The sequence below is a fragment of the Phyllobates terribilis genome, unplaced genomic scaffold, assembly GCF_046119375.1.
Source record: "Phyllobates terribilis strain yellow unplaced genomic scaffold, ASM4611937v1 Scaffold_8__6_contigs__length_399053987, whole genome shotgun sequence".
Classification (NCBI taxonomy): Eukaryota; Metazoa; Chordata; class Amphibia; order Anura; family Dendrobatidae; genus Phyllobates; species Phyllobates terribilis.
The window spans coordinates 156,978,658-156,989,086 of NW_027362768.1; the positions used below are offsets into that span (position 1 = coordinate 156,978,658).

General features: G+C 41.1%; 1 long non-coding RNA gene across 2 annotated transcripts; it reads left to right on the forward strand.

The window, feature by feature from the left end:
• Nucleotides 1–4,959: 4,959 nt before the first annotated feature.
• LOC141156442 (uncharacterized) lies at nt 4,960–8,851 on the forward strand. Of its 2 annotated transcripts, XR_012247615.1 has the most exons (5): nt 4,960–5,062; nt 5,188–5,248; nt 5,459–5,620; nt 6,589–6,751; nt 8,752–8,848. It is a non-coding gene; the product is annotated as an uncharacterized lncRNA (long non-coding RNA). The 2 variants fall into 2 exon arrangements; XR_012247616.1 differs by lacking the exon at nt 6,589–6,751 and having other exon boundaries at nt 8,752–8,851.
• Nucleotides 8,852–10,429: the final 1,578 nt, after the last annotated feature.

Here is a 10,429-nt window from a genome sequence, read left to right on the forward strand (position 1 = left end):
GAGAAAAGTATGGCGAAGGCGTGGTACAGCTCATGATCCAAAGCATACCACATCATCTGTAAAACACGGCGGAGGCAGTGTGATGACTTGGGCATGCATGGCTGCCAGTGGCACTGGGTCACTAGTGTTTATTGATGATGTGACACAGGACAGAAGCAGCCGAATGAATTCTGATGTCTTCAGAGCCATACTGTGTGCTCAGATCCAGCCAAATTCAGCCAAACTGATTGGTCGTCGTTTCATACTACAGATGGACGAAGACCCAAAACATAAAGCCAAAGCAACCCAGGAGTTTATTAAAGCAAAGAAGTGGAATATTCTTGAATGGCCAAGTCAGTCACCTGATCTCAACCCAATTGAGCATGCATTTCACTTGTTAAAGACTGAACCTCAGACAGAAAGGCCCACAAACAAACAGCAACTGAAAACCACCGCAGTGAAGGCCTGGCAGAGCATCAAAAAGGAGGAAACACAGCGTCTGGTGATGTCCATGAGTTCAAGACTTCAGGCAGTCATTGCCAACAAAGGGTTTTCAACCAAGTACTAGAAATGAACATTTCATTTACAATTATTTAATCTGTCCAATTACTTTTGGTCCCTTTAATAACAGGGTGGCACATGTTAAGGAGCTGGAACTCCTAAACCCTTCATCCAATTTTAATGTGGATACCCTCAAATGAAAGCTGAAAGTCTGAACTTCAACTGCATCTGAATTGTTTTGTTTAAAATTCATTGTGGTAATGTCTAGAACTAAAATGAGAAAAATGTTGTCTCTGTCCAAATATATATGGACCTAACTGTATCTATCCAATCCTTATTGCCCCAAAATGGCCAATGCAGCCTCTTGCTCCCTCTCTCATTTACAGCTATAATTTCCCCCAAAAAACAAATACTTTCAGTTACATGTTAAGTATCCAATGACTCCATTAAAAGGAACATATTAAAATGAAAGTAGTCTAAAAACATCCCCCATCAATATAACAAATGCAAAACATGCTATGAAATTAGGATAATTGTGGACTTTTTTTCTAATTACAATAATATTCTAAGAGATAGATTTCACTATTCATCCACATTTTCTACCATCATGTCCTAAAAAGTGAATAGGAATTACCTATTAATATAGATGGATAAAGGTTCAAATCCTACTAAGAACAACATCTGCAAGGAGTTTGTATATTCTCCCCGTCTTTGCCTGATTTCATCTGAATTCTCCGGTTTCCTCCAACACTACAAAGACATACTGATAGGGAATGTAGATTGTGAGCCCCAATGGGGACAGTGATTATAATGTCAGTAAAGAGCTGAGGAATAAATGGTGTAAATGTGTAAAATAAATAAAAATAAATAAATACATTTGCAGATTATTAAAGACCTAATACAAGGCAATAATCCTTTAGCTTTAGTTGCAGCAGACTGGCATTCTGTACTATAATTTAGAAACCTACTAGTTAAAATTGTAGTCATTCCCGAAATATCTAAAATCAAAATAATTGACACCCGATTTCTTTGTGTATATTCCGTATCTTCCTCCGTAAGTAATAATTTTAAGATTTATTTTCTACAGGCATTAACATACTGCTAGGACAACTCCAGACACAAGAGAGATTCATTTTACCAAACATCGCCAACCAGCAAAGGAGAGGTTTTATCCATAGGCTGAGAGCGATTGTGACGGCCCATCCTTATAGAAGGAACAGGGCAGAGAGATAACGACCGGAGGATGAATGGTAAGTCAGTGCCTTATATACACATGACCACATACACGTCTACAATATTTAAAGAGGTTGTTCACTACTTTAACATTGATGATTTATCCTTAGGATAGGTCATTAATGTCTGATCAGTGGGAGTGAGACACCCGGCACCCCCACGATCAGCTGTTCTTGGTGTCGGCAGCGGCTGGAAAAGCTCAGTTACAAAGCAGCACAACTCCATAGTGTATAAGTGGCCGCGGCCAGTACTGCACATCCGCCCCTATTCAAATCAATTTATGGGAGTAGGGGGCCTAATAACTGTACTGGTTGTACCACTGTGTATAGACCTAGGCAGTACATGCAGTAATTAACTCTGAAGTTTGGGGAGTGGTAAAGTGAATCAGAAATTATCTGCTTTAAAAAAAAATCCATCTTATGTTAAATCTTCCAAATCAATGAAAAATTAAAAATAATTGACACCCGATTTCTCTGTGTATATTCTGTATCTTTCTTCATAAGTAATAATTGTAATATTTATTTTCTACAGGCATTAACATACTGCTAGGACAACTCCAGACACAAGAGACTTTGACGGCCCATCCTTATAGAAGGAACAGGGCAGAGAGATAAAGCCGGGAGGATGAATGGTAAGTCAGAGCCTTATATACACATGAGCACCTACACGTCTATGTGACTGCAAGCACCTAATATTCTGATCAGGGAGAGGGAATGCTGAACCCTATAGCTGAAAAAGCAAATAGATACATTATTCCCTGATTAACTTGTGTGATACTGACACATTTCTATCTATTTATATAAATACTGTGCCAACATAGCAAAGCACTATACATCTATCTATCTCAGATTTCTCTAAAAGAAAATAAAGCAGCACTAGTAGTATATTACTGGGCATACACTTTCAGAGGATTAGCAAAAACAAAACAAAACATAAATATTTCACCCAAAAATAAGAGACCAGCACTGTAATATTTAAAGAGGTTCTCCACTACTTTAACATTGATGATGTCACGACTCTGGTGTCAGGTATCCTGGACCAGGGGCTCCTTCACTGTCCCTAATGCTAGGGGCACCCTAGCTGGCCCTGTTCCTTTGATTACTTCTGAAGATGAAGATACCAGGGCCAGGTACCTTGTCTGAGCTCCTCAATCTGCCCTCAGTCTGCTCCTTCCCCCCACCCAGGGAAGAGGGGAGTAGTAGTGTATCGCGATATGCCAACCAGACTAGGAAGGTAATACAAACAAGGATAAAGGAAAATACCATACAAATATACTCACACAAACTACAGAGGAAAACACGGGGGAGGGGAGGATGGGGCAAAACCAAATTAGGAGAAGGGGATTATGTTATGATCTGCAACATGTACTAAGGAAAGATAGGGGAAAGCTGTCCCTACAGTAAGAATAAGCTGAATCCCTACGATGTAGCGGGCTGCCTGTTTCTAGTGAACAGACCCGCCTTAGTCCTCAGCTAGTCTGAACGAAGACCTATAGAATTAAGGAAGGGGTCCCTAAAAGAACTAAGGACTGGGACAAAAATGGGACACCTCCTAAACAGAAGTTGTTGTACAACACAAAAGACAAACTGACAAAAATGTACTAGAGGTCCCAGAGGACCAAGCGAACTGACAGAGAAAGGCACCGAAGCACCTGGCTAGAGAGACAGTCAAACAACACTGAAGTCCAGCACAGCCAGAAGGGCGGAGCTGGAATATAAAGGCAGATGATCACGTGACCGCATACCACAAGATAGAAAAAACTAACAGGAAGGTTCTAACAGATTAACACACATCCAAAACTATGCAACAGTCTTAGCTAAATCCTCCAATCGCCTTCTCAAACAACTCTCCACCAAACTCCTGAAACCATGCAGCATGAAGATAGCTCTGGCAATGACTGCTTGGCAGAGCCCAGAATATATAGGAGAGGGGAGTGGCTAACAGTAAACAGCTAAGAGCGTCAAGGAAGGTAAGCTTCATGGAGCTCACAGTTAAACAGATTAACTCCTGCACTGCTAAAATAAACCTGCATCATTTAATATGAAGGTGAAATGCTTCTAATCAGTGCAGGAGTGGGAAGAATCAGAAACTGCAGTCTTCTGGCACCCCTCTGTCACGGTAAACCTGTGCCAGATGACTTATCCTTGGGATAGGTCATCAATGTCTGATCAGTGGTAGTGAGACACCCAGCACCCCCGCCAATCAGCTATTCCCGGTGTCAGGGGCGGCTGGCCGTGCTCAGTTACGGAGCTGCACAGCACAGCTCCATATACTGTATAGTGGCGGCGGCCGGCACTGCACATCCGCCCCTATTCAAATCAGTTTCTGGGAGTAAGGCACCTATTAATTGTACTGGTTGTACCATTGTGTATAGACCTGGGCAGTATGTGCAGGAAATAACTCTGAAGTTTGAGGAGTGGTAAAGTGAATCAGAAATTTTCTGGATTAAAAAAAAAATCAATTTTATGTTAAAGCTTCCAAATCAATGAAAAATTAAAAATAATTGACACCCGATTTCTCTGTGTATATTCTGCATTTTCCTTTGTGAGTAATAATTGTAATATTTATTTTCTACAGGTATTAACATACTGCTAGGACAACTCCAGACACAAGAGAGACCCAGGAGACCAAACATCGAGAACCAGCAAAGGAGAGGTTTTTTCCATAGGCTGAGAGCGATTGTGACGGCCCGTCCTTATAAAAGGAACAGGGTCCAAAAGATTACGCCGGGAGGCTGAATCGTAAGTCAGTGCCTTATATACACATGAGCACCTACACGTCTATGTGACTGCAAGCACCTAATATTCTGATCAGGGAGAGGGAATGCTGAACCCTATAGCTGAAAAAGCAAATAGATACATTATTCCTTGCTTAAGTTATGTGATACATTATGTAATAGATAGATAGATAGATAGATAGATAGATAGATAGATAGATAGATACATTATACCTATTTATATAAATATTGTGCCAACATAGCACAGAACTATACATCTATCTATCTATAAGGGAGCACAAGGCAAGTACGGGCAGACAGGTACAAGACAGGTAAACTGACTGGCGCGTACTAGGGTCCTGACAACTAGCATGCGTGAAGACAATCACAGTATACGTTGTTCAGGCACCTCCCATCAGGTGGAGGTGCCTTAAATAATAAGGGTCTCCCAACCCTTGGCTGGGGACACTTTAGGAAGTCGGGAACTGTCCCTTTAAGAAGGAGGTGAGCACCCCAAGCACAATGCCCAGGGATCTGCGAGCCGTGCACAGACTATAGGCAGCTGCCAGAGAAGGAGACGTGTGGGAAGAGGGCCATGGCGGGGGAGGGGTGAATTGTGCAGGGACACTGAAGGTACAGAAACCTGCTACTTAAAACTGCAATCATTCCCGGAATATCTAAATTATAAAAAAATTAGACCCCAATTTCTCTGTATATCTTTCTCCGCAAGTAATAATTGCAATATTTATTTTCTACAGGCATTAACATCCTGCTAGGACAACTCCAGACACAAGAGAGATAACGCCGGGAGGATGAATGGTAAGTCAGTGCCTTATATACACATGACCACCTACACGTCTATGTGACTGCAAGCACCTAATAGTCGGATCATAGCGTTACAGAAACCTACTACTTAAAATTGTAATCATTCCTGGAATAACTAAAATAGAAAAAATTGACACCCGCTTTCTCTGTGTATATTCCGTATCTTTCTTCATAAGTAATAATTGTAATATTTATTTTCTACAGGCATTAACATACTGCTAGGACAACTCCAGACACAAGAGAGACCAATTATACCAAACATCGCCAACCAGCAAAGGAAAGTTTATTCCATAGGCTGAGAGCGATTGTGACGGCCCGTCCTTATAGAAGGAACAGGGCAGAGAGATAACGCCGGGAGGATGAATAGTAAGTCAGAGCCTTATATACACATGAGCACCTACACGTCTATGTGACTGCAAGCACCTAATATTCTGATCAGGGAGAGGGAATGCTGAACCCTATAGCTGAAAAAGCAAATAGATACATTATTCCCTGATTAAGTTATGGGATACTGACACATTTCTATCTATTTATATAAATATCTATCTATCTAAAAAAAATTAACCAGCACTAAGTAGTATATGGGTGAAAAGCCCATAAATATTTCACCCAAAAAACAAGAGGGCAGCACTGCAATATTTAAAGGGCCCTGCAAGATTTATTTAACTACTTTAACATTGATCATCTATCCTTTGTACAGGTCAGTAATGTGTGATCAGTGGCAGTGAGACACCCGGCACCCCCGCCAATCAGCTGTTCTCGGTGTCAGTGGCGGGCGGAAGTGCTCAGTTACAGAGCAGCACAGCACAGCTCCATATACCGTACAGTGGCCGCAGCCGGTACTGCATGTCCGCCCCTATTCAAATCAATTTCTGGGACCAAGAGAGCCTATTAACTGTACTGGTTGTACTATTGTGTATAGACCTGGGCAGTACGTGCATTAATTAACTCTGAAGTTTGGGGAGTGGTAAAGAGAATTAGAAATTATCTGGATGAAAAAAAAAAATCCATTTTATGTTAAAGCTTCCAAATCAATAAAAAAAATTTAAAAAGTTACTTTTCTTTTTTTTCTCTATTTTTGCTCCAAATTTGTCAATTTATAAAGGAGTAAATTAAATAAAAATAAATAAATACATTTGCAGATGATCAAAGACCTAATACAAGGCAATAATACTTTAGCTTTAGTTGTACCAGACTGGCATTCTGTACTATAATTTAGAAACCTACTACTAACTGGAGCCATTCCTGGAATATCTACTATAAAAAAATTGACACCGTGATTTCTCTGGATATCTTCCTCTATCAATAATAATTGTAATATTTATTTTCTACAGGCATTAACATACTGCTAGAACAACTCCAGACACAAGAGAGACCAATTATACCAAACATCGCCAACCAGCAAAGGAGAGGTTTTATCCATAGGCTGAGAGCGATTGTGACGGCTCATCCTTATAGAAGGAACAGGGCAGAGAGATAACGACCGGAGGCTGAATGGTAAGTCAGAGCCTTATATACACATGAGCACCAACACGTCTATGTGACTGCAAGCACCTAATATTCTGATCAGGGAGAGGGAATGCTGAACCCTATAGCTAAAAATCAATCTATCTATCTATTATCTATCTCATCCAATTAGATTCCAGAAGTTGATACAATGAATTGCTGTAGATAGAGGATCATAGTGAGAATATCTTTTCTCGGTGACTCACAAGGTGTTTTATATGAGCTCATTCCTTCTATAGGGCAGAACATGTTCTTTACCACCATAAAGGCAGGAATTCTTTCCCCGGGAAGGAAGTCTTGCGTGACACAGTCAGTCGTCTGATATGACGTCTTGATATTGTTTTAGCACAGAGTATAATCTGTATCCTGGGACTTGTATTTTCTCTGGATACATTTTTGGAGTCGGATGAATTTTTTCTTTCCTGTGACAAGTTTTGACAAAACCAAAGTGTCTTCAGTAAGAATCAAATGTGTATTATCTGTAAAAACAGCAGGATTATAGAAGAGACTGGTGATATATAATGTGATTATTTATAGCAATTCTGTAAGGTTTTCCTTAAAGGAGGCGTCTTGTATGAAGCACACAGCGATCCTCTGAAGTAAGGCTGATGTGGACATCATACTGTACTATGGATACTTGCTGTACTATTTGGGGGCTGTGTACTGTTTTTGGGATGGATGGAATTGTGTATTAGGTGGGGGGACAGAGATGGATTAGCATGTGTTCCCCAAGAAAACACCTTTCCATTGCTAGGGTAGTTAGATAAAAGGATTGGGCAGCAAGCTTAGGTGCTTAAGTAAAACTCTGGGAAGCCCGGTTAAGCTGGTCGAATAGGTTACATAAAGCCGCCAAAACCTGACAGCTTCGGCGTAACTGGCCGAACATATATGGGGGTGGCCCAATTCTTACCAACAGCCCGTTAGGAAAAGTATAGATTGGACATTTTGCATTTTGACATGCCCAACCATTTGTTCCCCTTTTTACCATTCAGAACACATGCACCCTCAGCCAAACCAAGTGTGTGTTGGAGACATCGGGAAGAAAAGCTGTAACAAGTTTTTGCCTAAGGCTGGGTTCACATTGTGCTTTAGTCTACTGTCAGTGGCTCCATCAGAACTTGTGTCTGTAGCCCTGTAAATCGGATTTGGATATTTGCGCTGATGTGACCATTGACTGTAATGATAGAGACGGAGTCACTGAGTTCTTTGTCAGACATCATTTTCCGCTGTATCCACCAATATGAGACAAGCTCCAAGATGTGGTGTCTGTTTGAGTCATGTATCTTACACAGACAGAACATATACCCATTGCAATCTATGGAGCTGTTCACATGTCCGTGTCTTTTTGCAGGTGATGTGTCCACCAAAAAAAAATCACACAGACACGTCTGTTTTTGATCTGAGTCACGGATCAAAATTACCCATACAAGTCTATGGGTCCGTGAAAGTCACGGACAGCGCACAGATCCCATTCCTGTGCAGGGTAGGAGAAGCTTTACGCTTTACAAATTTTTTTTGGGATGTACGAGAAAATCACTGATGGTAAGAATGAAAGTTCAGTCTAAAACACTGATAGAAATCCGTCCATTTTTAGTTCTTTTTAACATACGAAAAAATGACTGATGAGGTCTAAGAAGATTCCCTGGGAGAGGGCCTAATTTTGCAATATTAACATGCCTGGGCAGCCATGCTAATTCCTGCCAAGAGATTGTGATTTGATACTTGATCTATTGAGGCGTCTACTTTTGAAAGTGTTTGTCCAGAATTAGTAAAACATGGCAGTGCCCCACTTGTCCATGTATTGTGCCCGGTATTGCATCTCTGTTTCCCTCAAATAAATTGTTATGAGCTGTAATGCCACACACAACCTGTGACCAAGTGTGGCGCTGTTTATGGAAGTGACCAACCATGCTTTTTCTAATCCTGCACCATCCCAAGAAATACCATATTAATTTTGCATCATTTTCATGCCAACGATTCTTGCTTTCCAGACGCCATTCAGAAAACAGATGTCTTCTTTAGTGACCAACAGAAGTTGCTCTTCCGGTGATGCATGGAAGAAAAAAGCAAGATATGATGAAAAGCAGAGGAAGCAAGAAAAGCTTGTACCTGGACGTGAGCCAGCGTACGTGTGTAGGAAGCACCGGTGAGGCTGACATCTGGAAAGTATATAGATGGCTAGGTTTGTGCCGGAGATGCGCACATCTGGCGAGAAGGAAGCAAATGCCAACATCATGCACAGCGCTGCCCGCCTGATGGTGTACACAGGAATGTAATACATCACCCTCCCTATATGTTATGTTTTCAGCAATTTTTTTCTCTGAATAGACCAATAAAAATTATTTATTGCTCTTCAAAATGTAGTCAGTGGAATGTCTCCTGTCTATTTACATCTCCAAATATGCCGAGGAACCTTGGCCCCTTCCTGGTGGGAGTCCATAAAGGTCACCGCTTGCAGACAGCGGTATTTGACCTTGAGGCATGCCCTGGCTATCTGTACAAGATGTTGAAATCACATTCATTAACTGCAAATATGCAACACATGATTGTCAGCAGAATATTGCCACGATATAATGTGTATGGGGGCAGGGTGGGATTCCGACATGTTGGATAAATGCGTCTGACAGTCGCTTATCCCCAGATGTACATGGGTGACCGATCAGAGCGTTCATTTTAATGGTGAAGACAGAGAATAGCTGTGAAATGCATGAGTGTTATCTGTAGTGTGGACTGACGATACTCCGATTGTACAGAACTGTAGCTTTAAGGCAGCCTGTACTCTGCGGATAGATTGGTAAGCATATGGAAGGAATAAATCCTCTTATAACGCTGTCCCTCCAAAGGATGGATGTTAAAGGTAAGCAGTCACCTGATTCATGCTGCCCAAACCACGGGCACAATTGCAGCGAGATGAAACGCTCTCAGAGAAAATATAGTTTGAAAAAGGAGCGGACCCAGACAGGAGAGGCCTCTGTGCAAGAACAATATATGGGCTGTTTGCAGTCCAATAGCTCATTTATATCTCATAGATATAGCTCATCCCTATATCTCAGATATTTAGCCACAGACTGCTTAAACTTACGGCAGTATTCACTTACAAACCTCAGTATTAACAATATATAGCAGCCAAGAGGAAAAACTTTTAAAATATAACCTTTATTAGATCCTTAAAATAATACATTTTTTAATTTTTTATTTTTTTTTGTACCTCCAATGTCCAGTATAAACGGCTCATAACCCCTGTCGCATCATAGGCAAGCTCCCTATGCACTAGAGGGAATCAGCACAAAATACCTCTAACCTTATTAAGGACACAGTACACTAAAACAAGACACTGCAACCTTCTTATAAATCCCATTGGAAGGAACCAGAAATATATAATGTCAATCCCATCTGGTCCATATAAAACTTAGACATAGTGATAAAAAAACTCTAAATAATATGTGTAGATCTCACCCATTCTCTTGTTCATGGGCATCCTCCAGGGTTTTTTTCTCCAGTTCAGTAATCTCCAAATATTAAGAATAAATCTACCCTGTCGTGCCCCTGGTGATTGCTCCCACCCTGACAAGGGCAGTACCCAAGTGTATCTGTAGCGCCCTGAGGGTTCGGCCGCTACAGGGGTATTGCACCTCTTCCAGAGGTGTGGTATTCCACTCCCGGGTAAGG